The sequence below is a fragment of the Symphalangus syndactylus genome, chromosome 10 (genome assembly GCF_028878055.3).
Source record: "Symphalangus syndactylus isolate Jambi chromosome 10, NHGRI_mSymSyn1-v2.1_pri, whole genome shotgun sequence".
NCBI classification, from domain to species: domain Eukaryota; kingdom Metazoa; phylum Chordata; class Mammalia; order Primates; family Hylobatidae; genus Symphalangus; species Symphalangus syndactylus.
In genome coordinates, this window is record NC_072432.2 from 82,755,117 (window position 1) to 82,782,797 (window position 27,681).

The 27,681-nt window shown below is 42.0% G+C and overlaps 1 protein-coding gene across 4 annotated transcripts in view; it reads right to left on the reverse strand.

The window, feature by feature from the left end:
- CRACD (capping protein inhibiting regulator of actin dynamics) overlaps nucleotides 1-27,681 on the reverse strand; it is a 299,860-nt gene that overhangs the window by 75,666 nt on the left and 196,513 nt on the right. The window contains exon 1 of one of the 4 annotated variants that reach the window (XM_055294595.2): nucleotides 24,020-24,251. The exons of the other annotated variants lie outside the window; for them this stretch is intronic. The gene's annotated coding sequence lies outside the window, so the exon portion shown is untranslated. Of the gene's footprint in view, nucleotides 1-24,019; nucleotides 24,252-27,681 lie in introns of those variants that run through there. 4 annotated transcript variants of the gene reach the window in all.

Genomic DNA, 27,681 nt, shown 5'->3' on the forward strand with positions numbered 1-27,681 from the left:
ACGATCCTATTACATTGACACTATTAACATGCCCATTTCACAGATGAGGAACCTGAGACATGAAGAGATCAAATAGCATGCCTACATCACAGGAAACATATCTTTGAACAGGGAGTAAGAAGTTTTGAGAGAGAAGTAAAGATAGAGGCTCACAATGAGAACCAAAAAACACCTGCACAAAATGCACAGACACAACTCCCCCACCTTCCAGCCAGCTGACTATCAGAGGCCACAGAGCTCTGCTGGCCAGATCCATAGAGGAATCCAGGCACACAAATGAGGTCAGTGAGGAAACAAGCCAGACATCTCATTTCCTCTGTGATCTTCCATTCTGGCCTTACTGAGATGTCACAGAAAATCTGAAGTGCTGCCAGATGTGGTGGCTCACGCCTGTAATCTCAGTTACTCGGGAGGCGGAGGTGGGAGGACCATTTGAGCCCAGGAGTTCAAGACCACCCTGGGCAATATGAGACCCCATCTCTAAAAAATAAAAAAAAAAGAAAAAGAAAATTTGAAGAGAAGAAGCGGTTCAAACTATTTCATCCTAAGCAGCGGCATAAGGTGCTGAGGATGCAGACAGAATAATAACCAGTTACAAAAAGGCAATCATCTGGGAGCATTAGTACAGGTGCAAACAGAGCCTCCAACATCAGTGATCCCCTGAAACGACGTTGTGTCAGATGACATTTAAAGGAAAGGATATTTAAAACATATCAGATGCCTGCTATACACAGGCATTGTGCTAGGTACAAAAAAGAGTTAAATTCTTTTTACTGTGTATTATTGGAAAGACAGGAAAGTGTGTGATATAGTTTGGATGTTGTTCCTTCTAGATCTCATGTTGAATTATAATCCCCAGTGTTGGAAGTGGGGCTTGGTGGGAGGTGACCGGATCATGGGGGTGGATCCCTCATGGCCTGGTGCTGTCCTCATGATATTGAATGAGTTATGGTGAGATCTGGTTGCTTAAAAGTGTGGAACTTGGGCCGGGCGCGGTGGCTCACGCTTGTAATCCCAGCACTTTGGGAGGCCGAGGCGGGTGGATCACGAGGTCAGGAGATCGAGACCACGGTGAAACCCCGTCTCTACTAAAAATACAAAAAAATTAGCCGGGCGTGGTGGCGGGCGCCTGTAGTCCCAGCTACTCGGAGAGGCTGAGGCAGGAGAATGGCGTGAACCCGGGAGGCAGAGCTTGCAGTGAGCCTAGATCGCGCCACTGCACTCCAGCCTGGGCGACAGAGCGAGACTCCATCTCAAAAAAAAAAAAAAAAAAAAAAAAGTGTGGAACTTACAAAATTAGCCAGGTGTGGTGGCGTGCGCCTGTAGTCCCAGCTACTCAGGAGGCTGAGGCAGGAGGATCACTCAAACCTGGGAGGCGAAGGTTGTAGTGAGCAGAGATCATGCCACTGTACTCCAGCCTGGGTGACAGAGCGAGACTCTGTCTCAAAAAAAAAAATGTGTGGCACCTCCCCCTAACCTTGCTCCTGCTTTTGCCACGTGTCATGCCCGCTCCTGCTCTGCCTTTCACCCCGCAGAGCTCCCTGAAGCCTCCCCAGAAGGCAAACAGATGCTGGCGCCATGCTTCCTGTACAGTCTGTAGAACTGTGGACCAGTTAAATTTTTTTTTTTTTTTTTTTTTTTACTTTGCGACAGGGTCTCACTCTGTCACCCAGGTTGGAGTGCAATGGCACGATCTTGGCTCACTTTAACCTCCACCTCCTGGGTTCAAGCAATTCTCGTGCCTCAGCCTCCTGAGTAGCTGGGATTACAGGTGTGCGCCACCACCCCCAGCTGATTTTTATATTTTTAGTAGAGACGGGGTATCACTGTGTTGGCCAGGCCGATCTCCAACTCCTGACCTCAATTAATCTGCCCACTTCAGCCTCCCAAAGTGCTGGGATTACAGGCATGAGCCACCGTGCCCGGCCACCTCTTTTCTTTATAAATTACCCAGTTTCAGGAATTTCTTTATAACAATGCAAGAACGGCCTAACACATCATGTAATACAATTGAGATATCATTTAAAAATGGTTTAAAAAAATGGAGGGTTTGATTTCAGAATGTTTGTATCTTTTCATTGGTTATTTATTCAAAAGTGAACATAGGCCGGTGATTTTCATGACACCTACTTTAGGTTCTTATCAGTAAAATCTCCAATGAATAATATTTAAGAACTATAATCAGTAGTTTTTGAAGATCATCCAAGAGCATTAGGCATGTGTTAAAAGAATGTCCTTACAAAGGTTGGTTTTTAAAAATTTAAATGTAAAAACATTCTGTAAGGCACCACAGGTATCATTATTGCACTATTCTATAACTGATCTTTGGCAATGACTGCTGTATTAATTGAAAACTTTCCCTACGACTGTCCAAGGCTGAAAATATATAAACAATGCCTGATTTCTAGTTTGGCAGCATCACAGTAAGTGGTCAAATGGCTATTTATATTATATTCCACTTATTTCCAAGGTAAAATTATTTTTTCCTTTTATATCAGTTGCCTTTTCCCCACTAAATGTCAAACCCCCAAATTTCTATCTTTTTAAAAATAATTTTTTTTTACAGTTGCTTCTTTTTTTACCCAACACTGCTCCTTGACTATAACCCCAAAATTTCTAATCAGAAATATTCCAAAATACAATAGCAACATTATAAGAATATCAATTATGACATCATTATCCCAGCCTGGGTCCACAGATTTAGCTTTTCAGATAAGCAGAGAATTGTAGATTATGTTAGAATTTATTGATTAGAAAAGAAGTTCATCACTGCCATAAAGTCAGGGGAATTTGATAATGTTCAGTTGAGCTTTAATTTGAGTTAATTCTAAATAAAGATATTAAATTATAGTTTTCTAAACAGGTTACTCAACTATTTAACCAACAGGTAATCTCTGCATGTCAGCTAAGAGGGTTGATGAGGTCCTCTGTGTCACCTCACTGTTGTGAATGGTGGCATCTACTATATAAATTATTTGCTGCACTGGTCACATTGTTGGGGGAAACAGAAAGTGAACAGGCCCTGGAAGGAGCTGAATACACACAAGGATGAGAAAAAGGCTGGGAGGAGGTGCCATCATTTGGAAGCCTTAGTTCTGAGAACTGGGAGGGTTTTGGCAGCAGAGAATGGCCTCCTTCAGGTGGCCCACTGATAGAGCTAGCCTACTTGAAGACTGTTTATCAAGAAGGTACCTTATCATTCTGTGCCACACTTAATATGGGCAATAACTTGACACAAGTACACACGCATCACCCTGGAAAATGGAACAAAGTCCAAGTGTCAGACAGTGCACTTATAATCACATGGGAACATTGTTTCAGCAATGCCTTAGTTATTATCAGGAAGGTAAAAGAACAGTAAAACCTAACTGGATTCTCCACCCAACAACCAATCCTTCTTACTGTAAGAAAAAAAGAGGTTCTGAGTCCTACAAACACCAATTTCCCTTCAAGGGAGGACTCAGAACACAGATGCTATAGTTAAAAGTCTGCTCCAAAGTCTTATTAGTGTATGGTGACATCTCATTTATGAAAAATAATTTCCCCTTCCTCATTTCCAAAATTAGTAATGCACTTTCCACCAGAAATATCTTTAAATCTTAAATAAATTGGCCAGGCGTGGTGGCTCACGCCTGTAATCCCAGCACTTTGAGGGGCTGAGGCAGGCGGATCACGAGGTCAGGAGTTTGAGACCAGCCTGGCCAACATCGTGAAACACCATCTCTACTAAAAATACAAAAAAACTTAGCTGGGCTTGGTGGCGGGTGCCTATAATCCCAGCTACTTGGGAGGCTGAGGCAGGAGAATTGCTTGAACCCGGGAGGCAGAAGTTGTAGTGAGCCGAGATCGCGCCACTGCAATCCAGCCTGAGCGACAGTGCGAGACTCCGTCTCAAAAAAAAAAAAAATCTTAAATAAATTTAAAAGTGTATTTAATGGTTATTTTATTATTGACTGTGGCACTTGATCAATTTTCTAGCACTGACTTCATGAAAAGACTCAGAAATTACATTTTAGCCCATCCTACATTCAGGCAGCAAAACTTAAGTGACATTAATAGGAAATAAAATTTTATAAACTAGGGAAGGAGTTATACTCTTATTTGATTCCCCAATTGATAATCTCAAATATAAGATCTCTCATGTCAAAAAAGCAAGTTCTCAAAGCTTTACAATCCTATGTTGCATGACCATTATGAAAACCTGAGCATATGTCTATTAGCAACCACTAGATAAACTATTTTATGATCAATTTATGATGCTGGGGCAGTATTAGCAGTTTGTCTCCACAGAATCAACTGGATTAAGTACATGGTCATCAGTAGCAGCTATTTTCTTGATAAATAACAACTGCCGATGTGAATGTTTTTGTGGTACACAGATGGGGCCTAAAAGACGGAAGCAATTTTAACAATGTAGTGAAACAGAGCACGTCTGCAATGCTAATGGGAAATATTCCAGAACAACTGCCATGTAGAAGTATAGTTTAGCAAAGTGTTCCCCAACATTGTAGTATTTAAGATGGCATTTTAGACCTTTACAACACAAAGTTTACTTTTGATGGGTGGTTGGGCAGTGGGAAGAAGGGGACAGGAGGGAAGAAAGGTTACTATCAATTTATTTTTCCTCACTGCAGCTCTAGTTAAGGGTTAAATATGTGGGACCCAGAGACAAGAGGACTTGCCTCAAATCCTGATCCCATCTTCTACTAGCTATGAAACATCTGCTTACCAGCCTCTCTAGAAATTTGCCATCTTAAGCTGTAAGACTGAATTTATAGGAAAAAGGCAGTGTTTGCCACATTTTCTTAATATTTCAGCACTTTTCTGTTGTAATTTTCCTTAAGAAAGAACTTATATATGCATCTATACTGCTTCAGGGATCACAGTAATTTTCATTTTTTAAGTACTGAATTGAATTAATTTATTTTCCTCATCCAATAATTACTTTAGGTTTTTTTTTTCCATTTAAAAAAGTGCTCATTATCCATTATTTCCAGGGTATAATTACATTCCATTTGATGGCTGCATCATCATAATTACTAGTTTATATAGAAGATTCTAAAAATTAAAAATCACTAGGCAAGTCAAGCAAATCTGATTCATTTTCCATTTGTCATAAGGATGCAATTCCTACATTTTCGTTTCTAAACCTACAATAATAAAAGCATCCAATTCCTCTGCATTGGATTTCTAGGATATGCTTCTGAGTGAGGAACATAAATGTGCTATGATAGTCCCTTTTAAGCATCATAAATGTCTTACTCTGGGATTTATCAGAATGTGCCCTATGGGTTGGTACCAGTACATTTTTGAGAATCCAGGCAAAATAAAGTTAAATCTGTTTGTTTACTATGGGAGCTTTCAGAGTCTTTAATATGCTGTTATCACATTTGCTCTCCAAAAGAGCAGAGAATATGCAGGGCTTCCTAAACTTGTTTGGAATTTCAGCCTCAGATGCCTTGTTTGGCCATGGAAACTTGACTTTCTCAACAACCAGTGAGACTAGGGCTTCTGTGAACACACTTTGGGAAACAGCCTTCATTATTTCTTTCAAACATCTTTTCTTTTCTTTGGTACCATATATTTCACACACACACACACACACACACACACACACACACACACATACACACACACACACCTCCTCTATACCCCTGAGCACACTGCTCAGTAAAGATGAGTGAGTTGACAAGCATTTTGGGCTACTTTGGTTAAATAATGTTTATTTCAACTTCTGATTTCAAACATGTATACAACAATGGCCTGAATCCTATAATTTTACTAAGTTAAGGAGAATTTTGTGATCCTTTTCTTAGCTCTGGAATATCTGAATACTTCTGAGAAGAAACTGCTAAGAAAAATGACTAGACATACACCGGCATGCACAAGTCCTCTGTGGCTGTCAGAGTTTTGCTGGGCCCTATAATCCCAGCACATTTCCGTTATGATGGAGGAGCTGGCCACATGTCAGAGAGGCTGTGCTCCCCGGGGCCATGCTATGGCAAGGCTGAGGACTGAGACTCTACTTCCAGGAGGCATGAGGGAAGGTGAGCATGGCAGCTTGACCAGTGACAAGAGGAAGGAAGGAACGGTTTTCTCTTTTTCTCGGGGAAGTGTGGAGGAAAGAAGATACTTGTTGCTGGAAGTCAGGGACCCCGAACAGAGGGACCTGATGAAGCCATGATAGAAGAACGTAAATTGTGAAGATTTCATGGACATTTGTTAGTTCTCCAAATTAATACTTTTATAATTCCTTATGCCTGTCTTTACTGCAGTCTCTGATCATAAATTGTGAAGATTTCATGGACATTTATCACTTCCCCAGTCAATACTCTTATAATTTCCTATGCCTGTCTTTACTTTAATCTCTTAATCCCGTCATCTTCGTAAACTGAGGATGTATGCTGCCTCAGGACCCTGTGATGATTGTGTTAACTGCGCAAATTGTTTGTAAAGCATGTGTGTTTGAACAATATGAAATCTGGGCACCTTGAAAAAAGAACAGGATAACAGCGATGTTCAGGGAACAAGGGAGAAAACCATTGGGCCTGACTGCCTGGGAGCCAGACGGGACAGAGATATATTTCTCTTATTACCAAAAACAAGTAAGAGAAATATCGCTGAATTCTTTCCCCAATAAGGAATATTAATAATTAACAGCCCTGGGAAAAGAATGCATTCCCTGGGGGGCCTCTAAAATGGCCGTTCTGGGAGTGTCTGCCTTATGCAGTTGCAGATAAGGGATGAAACACACGGTGGCCTCCTGCAGCACCCCCAGGCTTGCTAGGATTAGGAAACTCCAGCCTGGCGAATTCTAGTCAGACTAGTTCTCTGCTCTTGAACCCTGTTAAGATGTTTATCAATGACAATGCGTGCATGGCAGGACATGGAACTTCATTAGTAATTCTAGTTTCACCCTGACCTTGTGATCTTGCCCTGACCTTCTGCCTTGTGATCTTTTGTTGCCCTTGAAGCATGTGATCTCTGTGACCTACACCCTATTCATACACTCCCTCCCCTTTGAAAATTGCTAATAAAAAACTTGCTGGTTTTATGGCTCAGAGGGCATCACTGAACCTGCCAACATGTGATGTCTCCCCCAGACACCTAGCTTTAAAATTTCTCTCTTTTGTACTCTTTCCCTTTATTTCTCAGACTGGCCGACACTTAGGGAAAATAGTAAAGAACCTACGTTGAAATATTGGGGGCTGGTTCCCCCAGTAGATATTTGCTGCTGTGCCGATTCAGAAAATGAAGAGACAAGATCATTACTCTTTTAGAAGGCGTAGGAGGTCCCTGAACAGATGGTGAGAGGCCCAGGGGCAGCAGAGACTGTGGCTTGCACAAGTCAGGGGTCAGAGGCAGAGAATATGGGGACCAGCCCCTTTCAGGGAATACCAGGTCCTGCACATTTAGGTACATAGGCTATGGCATATGTGGTATATGTGGTTAGGCGTCTAATGCAGGCCTAAAACTTGGATTTGCTTCCTTCTCAATGTGATGAAATTCTCTCTCTTTGTTTTTTAAGGATTATATGTAGACTTTATTCAGGGGGACTACTATAAAGGGGTTTTGTAGTAGGGGAGTGATATGATTTAGCTCTGTCCCCATTCAAATTTCATGTTGAATTGTGATCCCGAGTGTTGGAGGTGGGGCCTGGTGGGAGATGACTGAATCGTGAGGGCAGATTTCTCCCTTGCTGTTCTTGTGACAGTGAGTGAGTTCTCATAAGATCTGGTTGTTTAAAAGTGTGTAGCATTTTCCCCTTCGCTCTCTCTCTCTTGCCACCATGTGAAGATGTGCCTGCTTCCCCTTTGCCTTCTGCCATGATTGTAAGTTTCCTGGGGCCTCCCCAGCCATGCCTTCTGTATGTCCTGCAAAACTGTGAGTCAATTAAACCTCTTTTCTCCATAAATTACCCAGTCTCAGGTATGTCTTTATAGCAGTGTGAGAACAGACTAATACAGACAGAGAGATCGGGCACAACTCAACGTGATGAAATTCCACTCATTCTTCAAGACCTATGTCCTTAAAGTTTTCCCAGGTCCCTAACTCCAGTGATAATTCATCACACCTTCCTCCAGCTTCTGTGTGCTTTGCTCATGCTTCTCTTGTGCCAGCCCATGTGTGAATTCATCTTTAAAAAATATTTTTAAATATTCCCTCCAAATTTCATATTTTAAAGTCCTAACTCCCAGCACCTCCAAATGCAAATATTTGGAGATAGGGTCTTTAAAAGGTAATTAGGTTAAATAAGCTAGGTAGGGTGGGCTGTAACCCAATATGACAGGTGCTCTCATAAGAGGAGGAGATTAGGACACAGACACACACTGAGGGAAGGCAATATGAAGACATAGGATAAGATGGCCATCTACAAACCAAAGAAAGCAGCCTCAGAAGGAATCATTGCTGCCAACACCTTAATCTTGAACTTTTGCTTCCAGAACTACAAATATATAAATTTGTGTTGTTTAAGCCGCCTAGTCTGTGGTACTTTGTTATGGCAGCCCTCACAAACTAATACACCATGTTATAGCTGTGTGACATTTAAGAGATCACCTTGGATCCGCTGTTTTGTAACTGTACCCTCGCACCTTTACACATTTTCTTCTACCTGGAATGACTTTCTCCTTTGCCTAGAGAACTCTTAATCACTCCCTGCAAACACAATCCAGGTGTCACATTCTCTAGAAAGCCTGCCTTGAACACTTTGGCTAGGAAGAATGACTCCTTCTTCTGTTCTCTGCTTGTGCATAGCACAGACATCTACTACAACAGCACAAAGAGCGTGGTAGCCCCTCCTAGGCTTCAAGTTCCCTGGGTCTCCCAGGGACTGTGCCTTGTGTGTCTCTGCATCTGCAACACCCATCGTGATGCCTGACACAAACCAGATGCTCAACAACATAGACCTACCATTCCCTCTTCCCTTAGGGCCAGATGTGTTTTGGAAATCAGAATTTTTCCAACTCTATACAGGTATATTCAGACCCTCATGGGGTCTGTGACGGCACTTTCATAATCGAAGTGCAATATTTTAGGGAAACATCAGTATTCACATTAAGCTTTGCTAACAAATGAATTTGTGCTAAACTTACAAAGAACTTTTGGGATTTTGAAAGGACAGATAAAGGACAGTGATCTCTTAATGCTCTACAGTCAGTCCTGCAATCACCCTTGTTCTGAAAGTGCAAACGAGTTTCAACATGATTGGTATATGTTATCTCACCCTGTGAGAAACAGTAGGTCAGGAGTGTCCAATCTTTTGGTTTCCCTGGGCCACACTGGAAGAAGAACTGTCTTGGGCCACACATAAAATACACTAACACTAACGATAGCTGATAAGCTATAAAAAAAATCACCAAAAAATCTCATAATGTTTTAAGAAAGTTTATGAATTTGTATGGGGCTGGCTGCATTCAAAGCCATTCTGGGCTGCATGCGGCCTCTAGGCCACAGGTTGGACAAGCTTACACTAGGAGAATGTAGAACACTGCACCCAGCTGAACTGAAGTGTGTAGAAATAAGACAAAACACATACATACATAACCCCAAATATCTTCTGGATACTTCAGATCGCTGAGGTATCCAGTGATTATGAAATATGCCTATGCCCATTAACACGCAGTATTACAGGTTTCTGTCCAATTTCAAATGACTCTCCTTCCATCACCTCACAATATCGCACAAGCTGCAACCCTTCTAACATCCAAGTCCACAGGCAAATTTCAGGACTTTTTCAAGGCAAAGTGTCATATTTATTGTATTGACGTATTTCTTAACCATCTGACATGTACAAAACTGAGCTACATTTTTCATTAGGTTCCTATCCTTTTTAGTATGTGACTCTTTTTAGTACGGTGACTCTTTTGGGTATAATGCTACATTCCCCATTTCCCCATAAGCCCTCTGGTTTTCATTTCATGATTTTGCAAAGTATGTGGATTTTTAGCAATGCATATATGGCTTTATAGCAGAGCTGACTATATGTGCCTAAATAGAATCTCCTGAAATAGGTTTGTACTTACCTAGGTCTAGGCAAGGATTTATCAACAAAAATAACAACTCTTTGGCTGTTTCTTATCCTCTCCTCCCCCATCTCTCAAAACTATATCAATTTTTAATTTTTCCAGTTTTTTTCCACGGTCTGTTAGAACCTCCTTTTACATGTTTCACAATTCACAGGAGAAATAAAATAATATTTAGAAACAGTAACAGAGGGCCAGGTGTGGTGGCTCACGCCTGTAATCCTAGCACTTTGGGAGGGTGACGTGGGCAGATCACTTGAGGTCAGGAGTTTGAGACCAGCCTGGCCAACATGGTAAAACCCCATTTCTATAAAAATACAAAAATTAGCTGGGCGTGGTGGTGGGCACCTGTAATCCAAGCTACTCGGGAGGCTGAGGCAGGAGAGTCACTTGAACCTGGGAGGCAGAGGTTGCTGAGATTGCACCACTGCACTCCAGCCTGGGTGACAGAGAGTGACTCCGTCTCAAAAAAAAAAAAATTAAAAAAAAGAAGCAGTAACAGAGGCGGAGATATTTTTAATGTGAAGCCTCAGTGTTTGGCCACATTTCTCCCACATGCTAGAAGATGTGTGGGTTGTGTTTCCTTCCACTGCTGGTTTCCACCACTGCTTGAGTTTCAGAGCTTGCCGTGAATCAGTGACTGACTTTGGGTGGAAAATACTGGCAGGGGAGCTGCCTGCTACCTCGCCTTGCAGAATCAGTGTGGTAGCATACTACCTCAGCAAAGGATACTCCTACACGAAGGCTGAACACATTAAAATTATGTCAGTTCTACACATAGTATTGAACACCCAACACCTGTACGATCAGTGCTGGGCCCTGCTGGCTACACTGATGGACAAAACAAAACTTTCAAGGACATCTGAGGGGTTTCAGAGAAACAGAACCAGCAGGAGGTAGAGAGGGAGAGAGGGATGGATGGATGGATGGATGGGTGGATGGATGGATGGATGGGTGGGTGGACAGACAGAAAGACAGACAGATGATAAATATTGCAAGGAGTTGGCTCATACCAAGGCCTGGCTAGGCAAGTCTGAAATCCATAGGGCAAAATTATCAGGAAGAATAGCTTGAATTCATAGCCATGGACTGAAGCTGCTGTCCAAAGGCGGAATGTATTCTCTCAGGAAAGCCTCTGCTCTGCTTTAACCTTTCAATGTATTGACTCAGGCCCACCCAGATTATCTCAAGTAATCTCCCTTAAAGTAAACTGACTGTGGACTTTCATTACGCCTATAAAATACGTTCACAAGAGCTCAATTAAACAACATTACAGTTTCATTAAATAACTGGGGACTATATCCTAGCCAAGTTGACACATTGAAAAGATCATCACACTCCACCCTTTGTCAACTTGGCACCCATACACATGTCCTTAAACGATACTTAATCTCCAAGTTTTTAATAAAGTCAATAAGAAAGTCATCCTTTCACTAACAAGATACAAGTATCCCACCTACATCTGAAATCACACTAACCCATTCCCCCAGAAGAGGATGCAAAGTCCTTGGGTGGCGTTCACACTTCTCCTCTGATATTCTGCAACTTAAATACTGAGAGAAAAAGTTAACTATCATTATGATATCTTATGTTAGATGATAAGTGGATAACAGAAGGAAGAAAACAAAAATGTTTGGTTAATATATATGCAAACACATTCATAACAAAATAAGGAAGAAACACTCATAACTATCAGAGTCCTTGCTTCTGCAACCAGTCACGTGGTCATGGCAGATCCTTATAGCTATCTTCCTCTGCTAACCATTCTATATTCCCTATCCCTCTGCAAAAACCTCAGTTGCTTGTGATCCTTTGCTTGATGGGAAGACTGAAACCTGCATCTCTGAGGAATCTGGGCCATTAGTCATCCTCAATTGGGTTCTGATTGTTATGGTTTTCCATTGCCTTTCATCACAGGACTTGGGAGTGCTAAAAGGCCCTAAGGGATCTCCTGTATTCTAGACATGCTCTACCTCACCTCCATTGTACAGCAGCAGCTTACCCTTAGTAATCAGGACCAATCACCCCAGCCACTCCAGCAACACCCTGCTTTGCCTGTTGACTGAAAGGCAGGAGCCACAGGGGTCGGATGACTGTCTCAGCTTCCAGTTCAATGGAATCACTGTCCCTCGCTTTGGAACTAAGTCTCTAAGGATGGAAAACAACAATTTTTGTAGTGGATCACTGGTGTGATAGTAAAGGGAGCCACTCTTGTTTCTACCCCTTGATTCCTGGATCTGTAACCAAGTACTCCATTTTTCTAAGAGAAAGAGAATGAGTTATGTTTTTAAATAACTTTTCTTTTTCCTCCTTTCCCCCGTTCCCCACCTCCTACTTAGTGCTTTAGAAATGAGTTATAACCTTTACCTTCCCCTCACCAGGCACTCCCTACAGGGCAAGCTTATCTATGCGCTTACTTAGAAGCTCCAGAATTGCAACTCTCCCACCAGGAGATGGCCTCAAGAGACAACAGTCAATTTACAACCTGAAGTGTGCCCTCAACGGAATTCTATCCCACCTAGAGAGGATCTCAAGGCAACAGCCCCCTTACAACCTAGCTCTGCCCACAATGGTGCCAGCATGACCATCCGGTACATGAAGTGAGTCATGCAGACCCCACATCTGCTTGCTCCCTCCCCTGCATGCCATTCATGCCAGGTCCCCCTTTAAAAGGCCCTGCTTTTTGCCCCAAAAGTGAAGCAGTACCCTTAAAGGCAGGAGCTTGTACCTCTTCCCCTAGGCTAAGCTTTGGAATAAAGTCACTTTCTTTATACCAGACTCGCTCTTGTTAATTGAACAAGAGTGTGAGTGACCGAATCTGCATTTTAGTTGCAGACCCATGAATCCTGACTATGAGAGAAAGCGTGCCATATACTGGATTCAGACTTAGAGCAACTATGGTGGGGTAATATTTTGGTGAACATTATATGGGACACAAATATCTTAAAATTCTTTGCCCATTCAGAGAGATCTATCCACATACCTCTTCCCAAAGACCTTTCTGTCACAATTTTCTAATTGTATTCCTTCCAAATCTCTGACTACCCAGTCTATGAATTGGTATAGACTTGTACCTCTGGTCATTTTTTCTTCCAAGCACAATGAACAATCAGATGCACTGCTCAAAGCTCTGCCCACTGGGGGATTTCCCTTCACCACTGTCCTTCAGGGCTGTCCCAGAATGGGGCTACAGCATTATCGCTTTTGGGTGGTGCCTGCATTATTGTGCAGAACCAACTTTAAACAGGCCTGAGTTTTCTCTCCCTCAGTCAATTAGACATAGGGAACTCCCCACAAGGCCTGCAAACCAAAAAGTATCTCAGACAAGTCTCAATCAATTTAGAAGTTTATTTTGCCAAGGTTAAGAACAGGCTCATGACAAAGCCTCAGGAGGTGCTGAGAACGTGTGGCCAAGCTGGTTGGGTTACAGCTTGATTTTATACGTTTTAGAAGTTACAAGCAGACATCAGTCAATACATTAAAAGTGCACATTGGTTTGGTCTGGAAAGGCAGACAACTCAAAGTGGGGAGGTGCCTTCAGGTCATAGGTGGATTCAAAGATTTTCTGACTGGCAATTGGTTGAAAGAGTTATTATCTAAAGTCTTGGAATCAATAGAAAGGAATGTCTGGGTTAAGATAAGGAGTTGTAGAGGCCAAGTTTCTTTTTATGCAGATAAAGCCTCCTCATAGACTAGATGGTAAATGTTTCTTTTCTTTTTTCTTCTGAGATGGAGTCTCACTCTGTCGCCCAGCTGGAATAGTGCAGTGGTGTGATCTAGGCTCACTGGAACCTCCGCCTCCTGGGTTCAAGCGATTCTCGTGCCTCAGCCTCCCAAGTAGCTGGGACTACAGGCGTGTGCCACCATGCCCGGCTAATTTTTGTATTTTAAGTAGAGACGGGGTTTCACCATGTTGGCCAGGATGGTCTCGATCTCTTGACCTTGTGATCCGCCTGCCTTGGCCTCCCAAAGTGGTGGGATTACAGGCGTAAGCCACCACGGCCGGCCAATGTTTCTTATCAGACTTAAAAAGGTACCAGACTCTTAGTTAATCTCTCCTGAATCAGAAAAAGACGTGGAAGATCTACTATGTTTCCCCCACAAGAGACAGTTTTGCAGGGCTTTACACTTCATGAATGTGGTAGCACAATCACAGCTTACTGCAGCCTTGACCTCCTGAGCTCAAGCAATCCTCTCACCTCAGCCTCTGGAGTAGCTGGGACTACAGGTGTGTGCCACCAAGCCCAGCTAATTTTTTTTTTTTTTTTTTTTTTTTGTAGAGACAAGGTCTCATTATGCTGCCCAGGCTGGTTTCAAACTCTTGGGTGTAAGCAGTCCTCCTGCCTCAGCCTCACAAAGTGCTGACTACGGGTGTTAGCCACTGCACCTAGCCCGCAAGGCCATTAAAAAATACATCAAGGCTGGGCACGGTGGCTCACGCCTGTAATCCTAGCACTTTAGGAGGCCAAGGCAGGTGGATCACCTGAGGTCACGAATTTGAGACCAGCCTGGCCAGTATGGTGAAACCTCATTTCTACTAAAAATACAAAAATTAGCCAGGCACAGTAGTGGGCACCTGTAATCCCAGCTACTTGGGAGGCTGAAACATGAAAATTGCTTGAACCCAAGAGGTGGAGGTTGCAGTGAGCCGAGATCACACCACTGCACTCCACACTGGGTGACAGAGTGAGACTCCATCTCAAAAAAAAAAAAAAAAAGAACATCAAAATATACTGCAGGGTAAAATACTTCTATTTCTTTCAGAGCCTGCTACCTGTTATTTTGTAATGTATCTTATTGCCTCAAAGAGTCTGTTCTATCAGTGTTAAGATCTCTGTTTTAATGTTAACACTAGTCAATTGTGCCTGAATTCCAAAGGGAGAAAGGTATAATGAGGTATGACTGACCCCCCTTCCCTTCCCATAATGACCTGAACTAGTTTTTCAGGTTTACTTTGGAATGCCCTTGGCCAAGAAGGGGTCCATTCAATCTGTTGGGGGACTTAGAATTTTATTTTTGGTTTACATTCCACAGATATGGGCTGAGAGAAAGAAGGTAATGTAGCAAGAATGAGGACCATGGGCATTTGGGCCACTTCCTATTCAGCTTAAATGTGCCCTCAGGGCCTGCTCAAGCCAGATCTCATGTATACACCACTTCCATTTGATGATGGAGTACTGCTGTGCATTCCTAACTTCATGGTGTAGTGGGTCAGACAATGCCCAGTTCACAGTAGGCAGCTCAGGCTTCATGGAAACTTGGTGGCCCATGGTTAAGCATTCAGTTTCTATTAATATTCATAACTAGGCCAAAGTTGTTTCTTAAAAGGAGAGTAGTTGTATTAGTTTGTTTTCATGTTGCTGATAAAGACATACACAAGACTGGGCAATTTACAAAAGAAAGAGGTTTAATGGACTACAGTTCCATGGGGCTGGGGAGGCCTCACAATCATGGCAGAAGGTGAAAGGCACATCTCACATGGTGGCAGACAAGAGAAGAGAGCTTGAGCAGGGAAACTCCCCTTTATAAAACCATCTGATCTCTTGAGACTTATTTACTATCACAAGAACAGCACGAGAAAGACCCACCCCCGTGATTCAATTATCTTCCAATGGGTCCCTCCCACATGTCGGAATTGTGGGTGCTACAATTCAAGATGAGATTTGGGTAGGGACATAGCCAAACCATACCAGTAGTTATCTACAGAGGATGGCAGAGTTTTGCTCCACAATTCTAAGTGTGTGAGCTATGAATCACCTATAGGGGCCAGCCAAGTACTCCAAACAGCATCCCTATCAGCCAGGACCCTTCAAGCAACATTGGATTTGCTGGGTCATATGGCCCAAATGGCAGAGCAACTTGAACAGCAGTCTGGACCTGTTGTGGAACATTCTCTCGTCCTGGGCCCTATTCAAAATGAGCAGCTTTTTGGTTACAAGGTAAATGGGCCAAAGTAACACACGCAAATGAGAAATACGTTGCCTCCAAAATCCAAAGAAAAGCCACCAGACATGATGCTTTTTTTCTGGTTAAAAGGAGAGGTCAGATGCAACAACTTATCTTTCACCTTAGAAGGGACATCTCAACATGCCTCACAGCCCTAGACCCCTAGAAATTTCACTGACATGCATGGCCCGTAAAATTTAGTGGGATTTATTTCTCATCTTTTGGCCAGTACAGGTCTTGCCAATATGTAATTGCTACTTTCTTCTCAGCAGGTCCAGGCATCATGTTTGCAAGTTTGTGGCCTCTGTGATGTTACTGCAGTGTCACTGATTTCTTTTAAAAACAAGCTGATTTTTTTTTTTAAAGAGTCAGTGTCTCCATTTGGTACTCTTTCAACCATGAACTGTTAAAAATTTCAAGGTTTCTGTGTCTTTGCATTAGTGCCTTCATTAAATTGAGAGCAGAATGGTGCGGATAAACCAGAAATGAGCCCTGAAGAAAAGAGTGTTTATTGAGGATTGTTGAGGAGAGGACACTTAGTAACTTTTGTGGCTATCACTGGTTTAACTGCAAATAGGCTAATCAGTTAGACAGCTAGAAATCATGAGAAAAATTGTAGTAATTATTGATAATACAGAGACTCAATACAGGTTAATTAAATAACTGTTTAGTTATAGATTTCAAAATGGTTTGATTGGCCAATTTTTAGGTTTTTTTTTTTTTTTTTTGAGACGGAGTCTCGCTCTGTCACTTAGGCTGCAGTGCAGTGGCACAATCTCGGCTCACTGCAACTTCCGCCTCCTGGGTTCAAGTGGTTCGCCTGCCTCAGTCTCCCGAGTAGCTGGGACTCTAGGTGCCTGCCACTACTCCTAGTTATTATTTTTTTTTTTGTATTTTTAGCAGAGATGGGGTTTCACCATGTTGGCCAGGCTGGTCTCAAAATCCTGACCTCATGATCCACCCACCTCAGCCTCCCAAAGTGCTAGGATTACAGGCGTGAGCCACCGCAGCCAGCTGATCTTTTTTTTTTTTTTTTAAAGCTAGGGGCAGGTTCAGTAATAGTTCCTGCTGGATAAAAGGTGAGTTTAAAGTCAAATTCTCAAACCATGCTGGAGTATGTAAAAGCTCTTAGAGATGTAGGGCAGAAGTCACTAGTTCTACTATGTGAGTATCAGCTCTTAACAAGTTTAGCAGGGGTTCTAGATGGTGCCAGTGGGGAGTGGGCCAGGGTCAAAGTGCCACTAACCTTCCCTGGACCCACTGCAAAGTGCTTGATTGCTTATTGAATAGATGAGATCCATGAAGTACAAACCCAAGAGGTAGCAGAATGAAAACCTTAGTGTTCAGATGGTTGAGGAAAATACGAAGAAGTCGCCTTGTCCTCTGCACCGATCTGTGAATAGTGCTACACTGATATGATACCTGAGAACAGAAAAAAAAAAAAAAAAAAACCCACAAAACTCTGCTTTAAAGGATTTTTAATGAAATTCTATAGTCTGTCTCAGGATTCCAGACTGGGTGGGACAGTCCTGTCTGGCTATTGTTCCTTGATCCTAGACTTACTCCGTTGCACTGACACAGTTTATGTCTTTTGGCTTCTTATTCTGCTCTCATTGGAGAGCACTACATGTAGATGAAACAGCCCTGTGACAATCACTGTCCTCTGACCACACTCCTCTTTCCCAGACCAAATCTTAGACAATAGCTCAGACCAGTAACAGATTCCCGCTGGCATGGTCCTATTCTGGGGAGACAAAAGAGATACAATTGCTACATGTCCTGCAGAATCTTTCAGTTAACTCATGCACCAGATACTGGTGGAACAGACGACCTTCCATTTCTGAGATTCAACGGGTCAATATTGAAGTTTCCACCCATATCCTGGATGTGTTGCCTCTTTGAATAGTGACCACTGACTCACGTGATGTAGGCGTAAAGGAAAAAAATCCAGAGCTGTCCTTTGTCCTTTTACGGTTGGAAACTGCTTTTGTGATATAATCTGGGCTCTATGGTGACAGGTGACTTAGGAATGCACGTGTTAGCTATGCAACCCTTCACTGTCCAAAGTCCTCAAAGACAGCCACAGGAGCCCCACAGCTGGCATCAGGAAATCTCATGAAATCTGAAGCACACACATTATGGTTCAAATTTCTATGACCTAAATGCAGCCCCTTTGGGCAACTATTGCTGTGTTTCTTGGTTTTGCTTTGTTGTTTTGTTTTTGCTTTTAACATCGCTGAGTCCATGAACAGTGGCTCAAATGATGACATTTTTGTGTACTATTTCTTAGCAATGAGGAGAAATCCTTTTTACCTGAAGAGACCGTGAGGCATGGGGAAACAAGCCCTGGAGTCTTAAAGATCTGGGCTTGGCCACCTCTGCCATTTTCTAGCTTCTTAGGACCTCCGTTCCCACATCTGCAAAGTGAGGTGACTGAACTATCAAGGGTCCCTCCTAGATATAAATTCTATGAACTGGTTCTTTAAAAAACTAAGGAAGTTTAGAACATATCTGGCTCATAAAACTTATAACTTTATCAATTACCTATTAATTACATGCATTATGTTTATAACTTTATCAATTACCTATTAATTACATGCATTATGTTTTCTCCATTCCTGGTTTGTTAGCCACATTTTGCTAGTGGTGTTATTACTGTGGCTTATTTTGCAAAATAAATGACCTTCAGGGCCTGGGAGAGGCCAGAGTATGGTCTGTAAGTTGCTAAAAGAGAGCCAAGTCATTTCATGTCTCCTCTTTATGTCAGCATGCAGGTCTCTATTCCTAGGGAAGAACATGCTCATGGAGAATTAGTAGGTCACAGTCCTATAATCCGAATCCCCAACCCCTGTCATCCCACTGCTACCCTGGGGTCAGGCCCAGTGAGGTTTTCTGAGAAGAGTGACTAACATGTGAACCTCAAACCTGCACAAAACATGTGAACCTGCCTTCAGACACAGTTCTAAGACATCAGGGAATTACACGAACCACTCAGGGTTCCTTTTAAGTCCTGAGGTTCTACTCTTAGGGGCAAAGTCACGTCTCAGACAGCCTTGGACTTATGAGCCAATGACACAAAGAGACAGCTTCAGTCACTGACCAATTCTGCCCCAGTAAATCCAGACTGTGCTAACCTGTGTTTGTGTGTTTGCTTTTCTTGGTGTTGTCTGTGTTGACGAATATGCACTCTGCCTGGACTCCTGCTCCAATAATCCTGTAACTTTATATCCTGCATGCTAAACTCAGCCTATCTATGGATCACCAGTGCTATTCAACGCTACCTTCACAAGATCCCTGTTTCCACTCTACTCAGTGCAGATCTGGGACTATGGCTAGCCAATGAGTATTTACTGCAGTCCTGCAGTCAATACTATAGCCTTGAGCTGGCACTGGCACAGCACAGAAATTCGTGAGTTCCTGATGCCAATGAACCCACAGACAGTTAGGAGGAGAGTATGCTGCTTTTCACAATTCACAGTTTTCCTGATTCTGGCCTTGTGTAAGAAGTTGGAGCCTATTAGGGGAAAAAAAAATCCCTGGCAGCAGCTGACGGAGTTATCTCTACCTAGGTGTTCAAAGAGTTTGGTGGTGTTAGAGATGGTTGTGATGGTGGTATGTGTGTGTAGCGGGAGTGAACTGGAAGAGTGTGTGAAGTTTTTCCTTGAGGGTATGTAAAGCCCAGATAAGTAAAGTAGTTTTTTGGACTAAGAGGAATCTTAAGGCCGGTGTTCTTCAAATAGTGGGTGATAGCCCACTTAGTGAACCTTGCAATCAATTTAGTGGGTCATGACCAAAATTGCTTAATAACACTAAGTATAATAGAAAAGAAGATAATAGAGTAAAACACAACATAATGTTGGTACTGCTTCTTGATAATTCAGTTTATATGCGTATGTATACACAACTTTATACATACATATGTTCTGATATAAAACATATTTCTTGCTCTGGATCAAGTAAAAAATATTTGAGAAATACTGATCAAGAAAAATGGCCACATTTCCCAGTAAGTTAGGCATTTAGATGCAAGAGTCAACAACTATTTATCTACACTCCACTGCATATGTGGCAGTCACTCTGCCTAAATGAAGCGAAAGCATTGCGTGCAAAAACAAGCTGAGAGCTGCCAGAGCAATTAAATAAGCTCTCTGACATTGCCAAAGCCAGAGCTGATGTTCATACTGCTGAGATCTCAACTTTGGCTTTGATCATTTTGCTTCTCAAGTACCAAAACTCTACCAGAGCTTCACAAAATCTTCCACTTCTCAATTAAGGAAAAAAGAACGCTTTATTAAACATGAGCCTTAGTGGCCACTGAACCTGCTTTTGAGCATAACCTAAATACTCATAATTTGGGGTAGAACTTTAAGAAAGTATTATGCTTTATTTTTCATATATGCTTCACTTTCAATATAAAATTCCGGCCTGGGCTAAAGGAAATAAAATCTGCACACACCAGACACATCTCTGCTGAATCGCATCACTGATATTTTTTGAGTGCCTTTCAAATACCAGTTTCAAGGAGTTGGAAGTGACAGTGAAGCCACTATTTGATTTCTGCGTGAGACCAGAGAAGTTAAGCTAACTGAACAAGGTTAGATGCCAAATAAGTGAAGAAACCAGGCCTCTCGACTCTCAGCCTGATGTCTACACACTTGACCAGGCAGGCGCTGAGACCAGAAGACTCAGGCGGTCAAGGCATACTCTATTCCTCTCTATCAGTTTTTCAGGGCTTCCCTTCCTAGACCAAATATCCAAAGTATTTATATGCCACCAGGGTATTAAGTAAAAGATGGAAGAAGACTATTCTGGAACCATTAAATGGAAGCACTATATTGCACTCCTTCATACATCACGTGGGAAATTCCAGAACTTGTTACTAACTGCCAGCAGCTGCATAGGATGAAGACACGAATGGAAACTGAGGACAGTTATTTCGAAATATGCTTGTAATTAAATGAAGCTGGTTGCAAGGGGAACAAATACTATTTTTTCCATAGATAGTAACATTAGTAAACCGTATTAAACTTTGGCCATGTGTCAGCCTTGAAGTTTGACATGTAATACCTCATAACCACTCTGTGAGGTATTATTTCCCATGTTTTACAGATAGAAAATGGAAGCTCAGAGAGGTGAAATGATTTGCCCATTGTTACACAGTTAATCCCTGGCAGTGCTGAGATTCAAACCAAGTCTGTCTAATTCCAAGTACCATGCTCTTAACCATTTTGCTGCATTTCAAAAGTGTGTCTTGGGGACACTACTAGATTGAGAGCTCATTCTTTGCAAGGCATTTGAGCTCTGGAGGTAGACATTGGTTCTGAGTCTCAATTCCCTTACTAGCTACGAGACTTTGCGCAAGTTCCGTAATCTGTTAAGTTTCTGCTCTCTTGTTTGTAAAATAGGAGTGATAATAATACACAGCTTATTGACTTGTAAGGAATAAATTAGATATGGCATATAAAGCACCTAGCAGAATGTCCAGCAAAAATATTAGTTATTATATTGCTAGCTAGTATTAAGAAATGTTTTATTAGATACCAATGATGGAACAAGAGAAAAAAATTTTTTTAAATTAATGAATGGGTATGTTTTGACATACGGCATTTCTTACTTATTATCGAAAAAGAGAAAATAAATTAGGAAGAGGAAAAGAAGGGAAAGGAGAATAGTGGGATGTAGAGAATCAAAATGTGAGAAAGAAAAAGATAAAGAGGAAAAAGAATATTAGGAAGTACATAACGAGAAGGAAAGTTAAAGAGCTTTAGATATTTTACAGGGCAATTCAGATTTACTTCGAAGATGGAATAAGGTTTCTTTATCTTGTTTTACGCAAATCCCAGGACATATTAGATCTCACTGGCAGACGGCAGTATTCTGGATAGTGAGAAAACAATGTTAGCTCTCCCGCAAGTTGCCTACAATTCTGGACAAACACATAAACTAGTCATGTTTGTAATAAACCAGATACAAAGGCAGGAACGGGCACACATACAATTTTAAATTACAGTTCAAAGTACCACGAGACAAGGAATTTTCCTTTTTTCTAAGATGGCCAGAAACCAAACTATTTCCTAATAATGGCACAAAAACTCGGCAGGTGGGTGCAAGTCTCTGGGGTAAAGAGCAAACAGATAGGCTCAGGGAGGCATCTCCCTTTCTCCAAAATACTCCAAGGGGTCTCTGTGGAGATGGAGGCTTTCATAGTCTCCGGAAGATAACTGCCAAGGCGGGTGCCTGGTATTCTGGTAAGATTTATTACCTGTAAATAATGCATTGAGCCTTGATGGCATCTTAATTTTTAAAAATCTATGCCTATGACCTACCCAATTATGATGGGAGCAAAGTAGGCACTTAATAAATACTTAGCTGGCTAAGTTTTAGTTCTAGCTCACCAAAAGTGAGCAGATTAATTACTAAAACTTGAAAACACAGAGTCTTCCAGGTATGAGCAACACCAGTTCCCGCAAATGCGCATTTTTCCATAGTAAGATGTCAGCTCTGACTCAGGACAAAGTATTTTGAGAAATATTTTCTAACCACTTGAATGAAGGAAGCTCTCTGAAGACAAATTGCACTGTGCTGTTCTCTGCAATGCTCCTGATTCTTCAGTGGGAAACAAATAATGCTGCTAGTTTGTAAGAAGAGCCCATACTGGAATGATAAGCTGAGTATTCTCTAGTGGGACCCCACAGCCCCACCACTGGAAAGATTCATTCCACATTCTGGTGCTGCTGTGATGTTTTATTCATTTCCTTGGGTATACCATACAGAATCCTCAGCCCATAGAATTCACTCTCCCATGTTATTTATCTTGATAAAATACTGTGGAATACTGTAAGTATGAGGCATCCCATGCAAAGTCCACTCCCAGGCTTCACAATAGGATTCTCTTTCTCTCTCTTTTTTTTTTTTTCTGTAAGATGGAGTCTCACTCTGTTGCCCAGGCTAGAGTGCAGTGGTGCAATCCTGGCTCACTGCAACCTCCCCCTCCTGGGTTCATGTGATTCTCCTGCCTCAGCCTCCTGAGTAGCTGGGATTATAGGCATACACCAATACACCTGGCTAATTTTTGTATTTTTCATAGAGACGGGGTTTTGCCCTGCTGGCCAGGCTGGTCTTGAACTCCTGACCTCAGGTGATCCACCTGCCTCAATCTCCCAAAGTGCTGGGATTACAGGTGTGAGCCACCGTGCCCAGCTCACAACAGGATTCTCTAGGTGAGTTTTCTCTCCTATTTATTAATTGGAAGGCTGCCAACTACTGGAAGAGAGGAAGGCAGAGATCCTTTATATAACTCTGAAAGCCAAAGTGGACTTTTCTTTAGATTCCTGAGTTCCTATCAGCTGCCACTCAACCACTGCCAAATCACACATCTGGAAAAGTAGCTAATATATTATCAATTACTCCTAACAGAAGAAATAAAGCCAGGGCAAGAAAAGACTATCATAAGAATACTGCTTCACCATGTAAGACTGATCTAGTAAGACAGACTCTAGAGCTTCAAAAGATACAGTCGACACCTGGGCCCCAACTCTTAGCTTATATGGCAGAAGGAGAGGGTGTAGTGTGCAAAAGGGTCTCATGCCACAGTGGGTTTTCGCCTTGCTTCTCCCACAACCCCATGACAGAAGATGATCACAGAGCTCAAAGCTTGGGTTATTTGCAACCTCCCTTGTCCTAGCAATACCACAACTCTTTGTCTCACATTCAACAAAGCTTATAAAAGTGCAGGAGAGAATGACTTACAAAGGGCCAACTATGAATGTACTCCAACTTTTTTCAGTATCTAAGTACTAACAGCAGTACCCAAGTACTGATTCTTAGTACTAGCCATACCAGTACTAGCACTAATACCAGTACCTAAGTACTACTAATAATAACAATGTCGGGGGATTCACTGTCTTAGAAAACTGCTGCCATGAAGGCAGGAAGCTGCAAGCCATACTCTGATGTCATTAGGGTGACAACAGATGCCTGTTTCTTCCCCCATTTCCCAATTTCAGAGGGCAAGTACAGGGCCTTTTCTTTACCTTCCATACACCTACCTTCTGGGCTGCCTGAAGCCTACAGTTTCCCGATCGAACATGAGATTCTTCCATCCGGTAAATTATCCCCCCTCAGAGACACCACGCCATGGGGGTGTGCATGCCCCATGTAGAAGCTCAGTAGGGCACCTGGTATGTTATGACAAAAAGCTCCTACAGTATGAGTCAGGTGAGTGCAGGTACTGTTAGACTGGCTTTGGACATAGTTCTAATTCCAGTAAGGAGAAAACAGCCAATGGGGGATGCAACCCAGGATTCTGCCCTGACAGTTGCTCTGAGAACCCCTGTGTGAAGGAGCTCAACTGCCCACCCTGCGACTGTGCATGCATCCCTCCCGACCCTGCAGTTACAGACACCGCAAGTAACCTCACTTGTAATCACCTTCCACCTAAGGCCCCACGTGAAGATATATAATCTTTTCATTAGAAGATATCAATTAAAAAGGAGGGAGATGAGAGGGAAGAGATGAGAAGCTTTAGTTCCATTCAGCACTTTCTACTTTCAGAGGATAGAAAAATGGCAACTCAAGGAAGTGTCTCTTCCCTCACATCTGACAAAGATTCGCTGAGAACCGCACTGCATATCATGAGAGCTAGCTGAGAGCACAGGCCAGTAGGTTGGGGCTGGAAATCACAGCCTTAGGTACCCTTCAGGCTGTAGCCAATGCCTCCTGCCCAGCCTCCTCCCCATCAGTATCTACCTAGGGCACATGCCAGACATTGCTTCTTTATAAAACAGACGAGGCACGGTACATAACATAGTCTACATTTTGCTTGAATCTTATGTAAAAGAAGAGAGAGAAAAAGCAATTCAATGTTCGCAAAGAGAATAAAATCTGTTTACATGTCAGTGACCTTGAGTGCAAATTATTTGCTACCTCAACCAAACATTGGAAGTTCGATTTTTCCTTTACTTCAATGAAGGACAATAGGGGACTGAGTGTTTGAGACAGAATATAGGTACTAAGGTACCATTAGGTATTCTGCTCTTGTATCTGACTTCAGGAAACAGTTTGTCGCAGCCAAAGCAATGACTCATCCTATGCCACCAGTGTTACAATAGGAGCTTGATTTGCTGCAGTAGAACAAACAGTGCAACACTCCTTAGAAAAGCTCTGCTCCAGCATTTCTGGAAGATTAATTAAAGTCAGTGCAGGAAATGGAAAATCACTTTTACCATTTTACACTAAAGAGAGAGGACCAAAACACAACTGAAAGTACCAAAGGCTTTATTTCAGAAAAGCAGTAAACATTTCTGCATTTGTTTGCTTTTGGTTATTGTTGTTTAGTTTTGTTTTTTTGGCATGTGACAAAAGATAGCATAGGTATCACAGCCAGGGAGATTTTCAGGGATTCTGAGATTAGACATTCTAAAGAAGTGATAAAATTGCTAGCAACCATAGACCAATGGTAACTGGTAGTGGTCCTCTGATTTAGATTCATACTTGAATTCATTCAACAATTATTTATTACCTATCCACTATGAGAAAGACTTTATAGAAAATACTAAGATAATGTAATATATTCCTAATGTATTAAATAAGATAGGAAGTGATATACTCCATGAGAAGGGGGTGGTTATTTCAAGGACGGAATTAACATTTCTAGATGAAGGCAGCTTTCTTGTAGAAGGGAAAATGAGTTGGCCTTGAAAGATGAATAAAACACAGAATATTTGGAAATCAGAGAAAATTTTGAGAAATGAGCACAAAGAAATGAAGGTGAGAAAATGTGAGTCAGGGACAGTGGGTAATCAATGCTGCCTGCAGCAGAGGGCACTTAGGAGAGATATCAACTAGACTGGAAGGGCAGCTTAGGATGGGATTTGTGGAAGATTGTGAAACAGACTAAGCACATGGCTATGTGGGAAATGTGTTCCACCTTCATGATTTGTGAGCAGGAGTTATATTCAAAACTTTAACAAACAGAGCAGATAGGACAGCCACAGGGCTGGGCAGGGTCCTGGAGGCCCACTTCTGGGCCAGGTATTAACCCTTTCATCATGGACTGTAGGGTGGTATGGGGGTATCCCAAGAAGGGTTAGAACAGCTAGTGTGTGGGAAATGGGAGGCACTTGGGAGTCTGAAGGAAATGACCATTTATCAATGAGTACAGAGTATTTCAGAATTTTACCAACTGACACAGCCACCCTGACATATGCTAGCTGAATTTTAGCAATAAAGTAAAGAATACATCTATATCAAAAGCCAATATAAGCTTTGGATCTGTAGCCTGGACCTCTACTTGGATGTCCATAGGTACCTCCGTATGTCTAAAACTAAACCCATCATGTTCTTTCCTAAACGTGTAACACCTTATGATTACTTCACAAAATGGTAGCATAAGTCATCCAGGTGCTCACACCAAAATTCTGGGGATCATTATCAGGCCCATAACATCATTGCCAGCATATGAACCCCCCTCCTGGTTTTAGGGAACCTCCATTATGTAAATTTTGATGGGAGCCAGGGCTACTCCCTGTTTCACACTCTACACTTCTGCCTTCAGAATCTTCTCAAGTTCCCAGAATGTTAGACTAGAAACCAATATAAGGTGGTCCTGAATCTCAGGTAGTCTCCCATTTTCCTAGTAAGACAATCCTCCTGTCTCCCAGCAAAAGAGAAAAAGAAAAGTCTTTGGAAGACTTTTGGATCAATTTAAATATATACTATCTTTGAACTCACGGACACAGAGATTAGAAGCACGGTTCCAGAGGCCAGGAAGGGTAGTAAGGGGCTTTGAGGGAGAGGGGGATGGTTAATTGGTACAAAAAATAGTTAGAAAGAATGAATAAGACCTACTATTTGAAAGTACAATACGGTGACTGTAGTCAATAACATTAATTGTACGTTCTTAAATAACTTAAAGAGTGTAATTGGATTGTTTGTAACTCAAAGGATAAATGCTTGAGGGCATGGGTACCCCATTCTCCATGATGCTTATTTCACATTGCACACCCGTGTCGAAACATCTTATGTACCCCATAAATATATAAACCTACTATGTATCCACAAAAATCAAAAAGAAAAAAAGAAAGCCATTTAAAAAATCCAATGCTATTTTATACTAGATAATATGCTATTTTGGAGAAAATTATAATGCAGTATTTGAGCAAAAAGCCAGGTGTTTTGTTTTTTAATATAGTGTATTTGTTTATAGATTAAGTTGCTACAAAAAAGAGGCTCCAAAATACAGTGACTCAAACAAGTTAGGAGTTCATTTCTCTCTCTTCTAACATTCCTTACATTGATGAGTGGCACAGGACAAGTAGATGCTACCACCCTTTCTATTCTTCCTATTTTGTTGTTCCACCATCCCCTAAGGCCTTGATCTTTGGTTGATCACTATCTCCTAAGGCCTTGATCTTGATCTATGTTTGAGGCTCCCTCACAGGCACCACATCCACAGCCTACTCTTGAAAAGAGCGAGAGAAAGGCAAGGACAAACATTTCTTTTAAGAGAATGAAGCAGAAACTGCTCACACCACTGTTAAGAATTTAGCTGGTGGACACAGCCCATGTAGGGGAGTCTGGGAGAGGCAGACTCTACCCAGCCATCCATGTTCTTTGCCAAAACTTGGGGGAGTTCTATTAGTAAAAAGGATAAAGGGCAAATAGATAGTGGGGGACATCAGGAGCTTCTCCAAATTCAGGACTCTCAAAT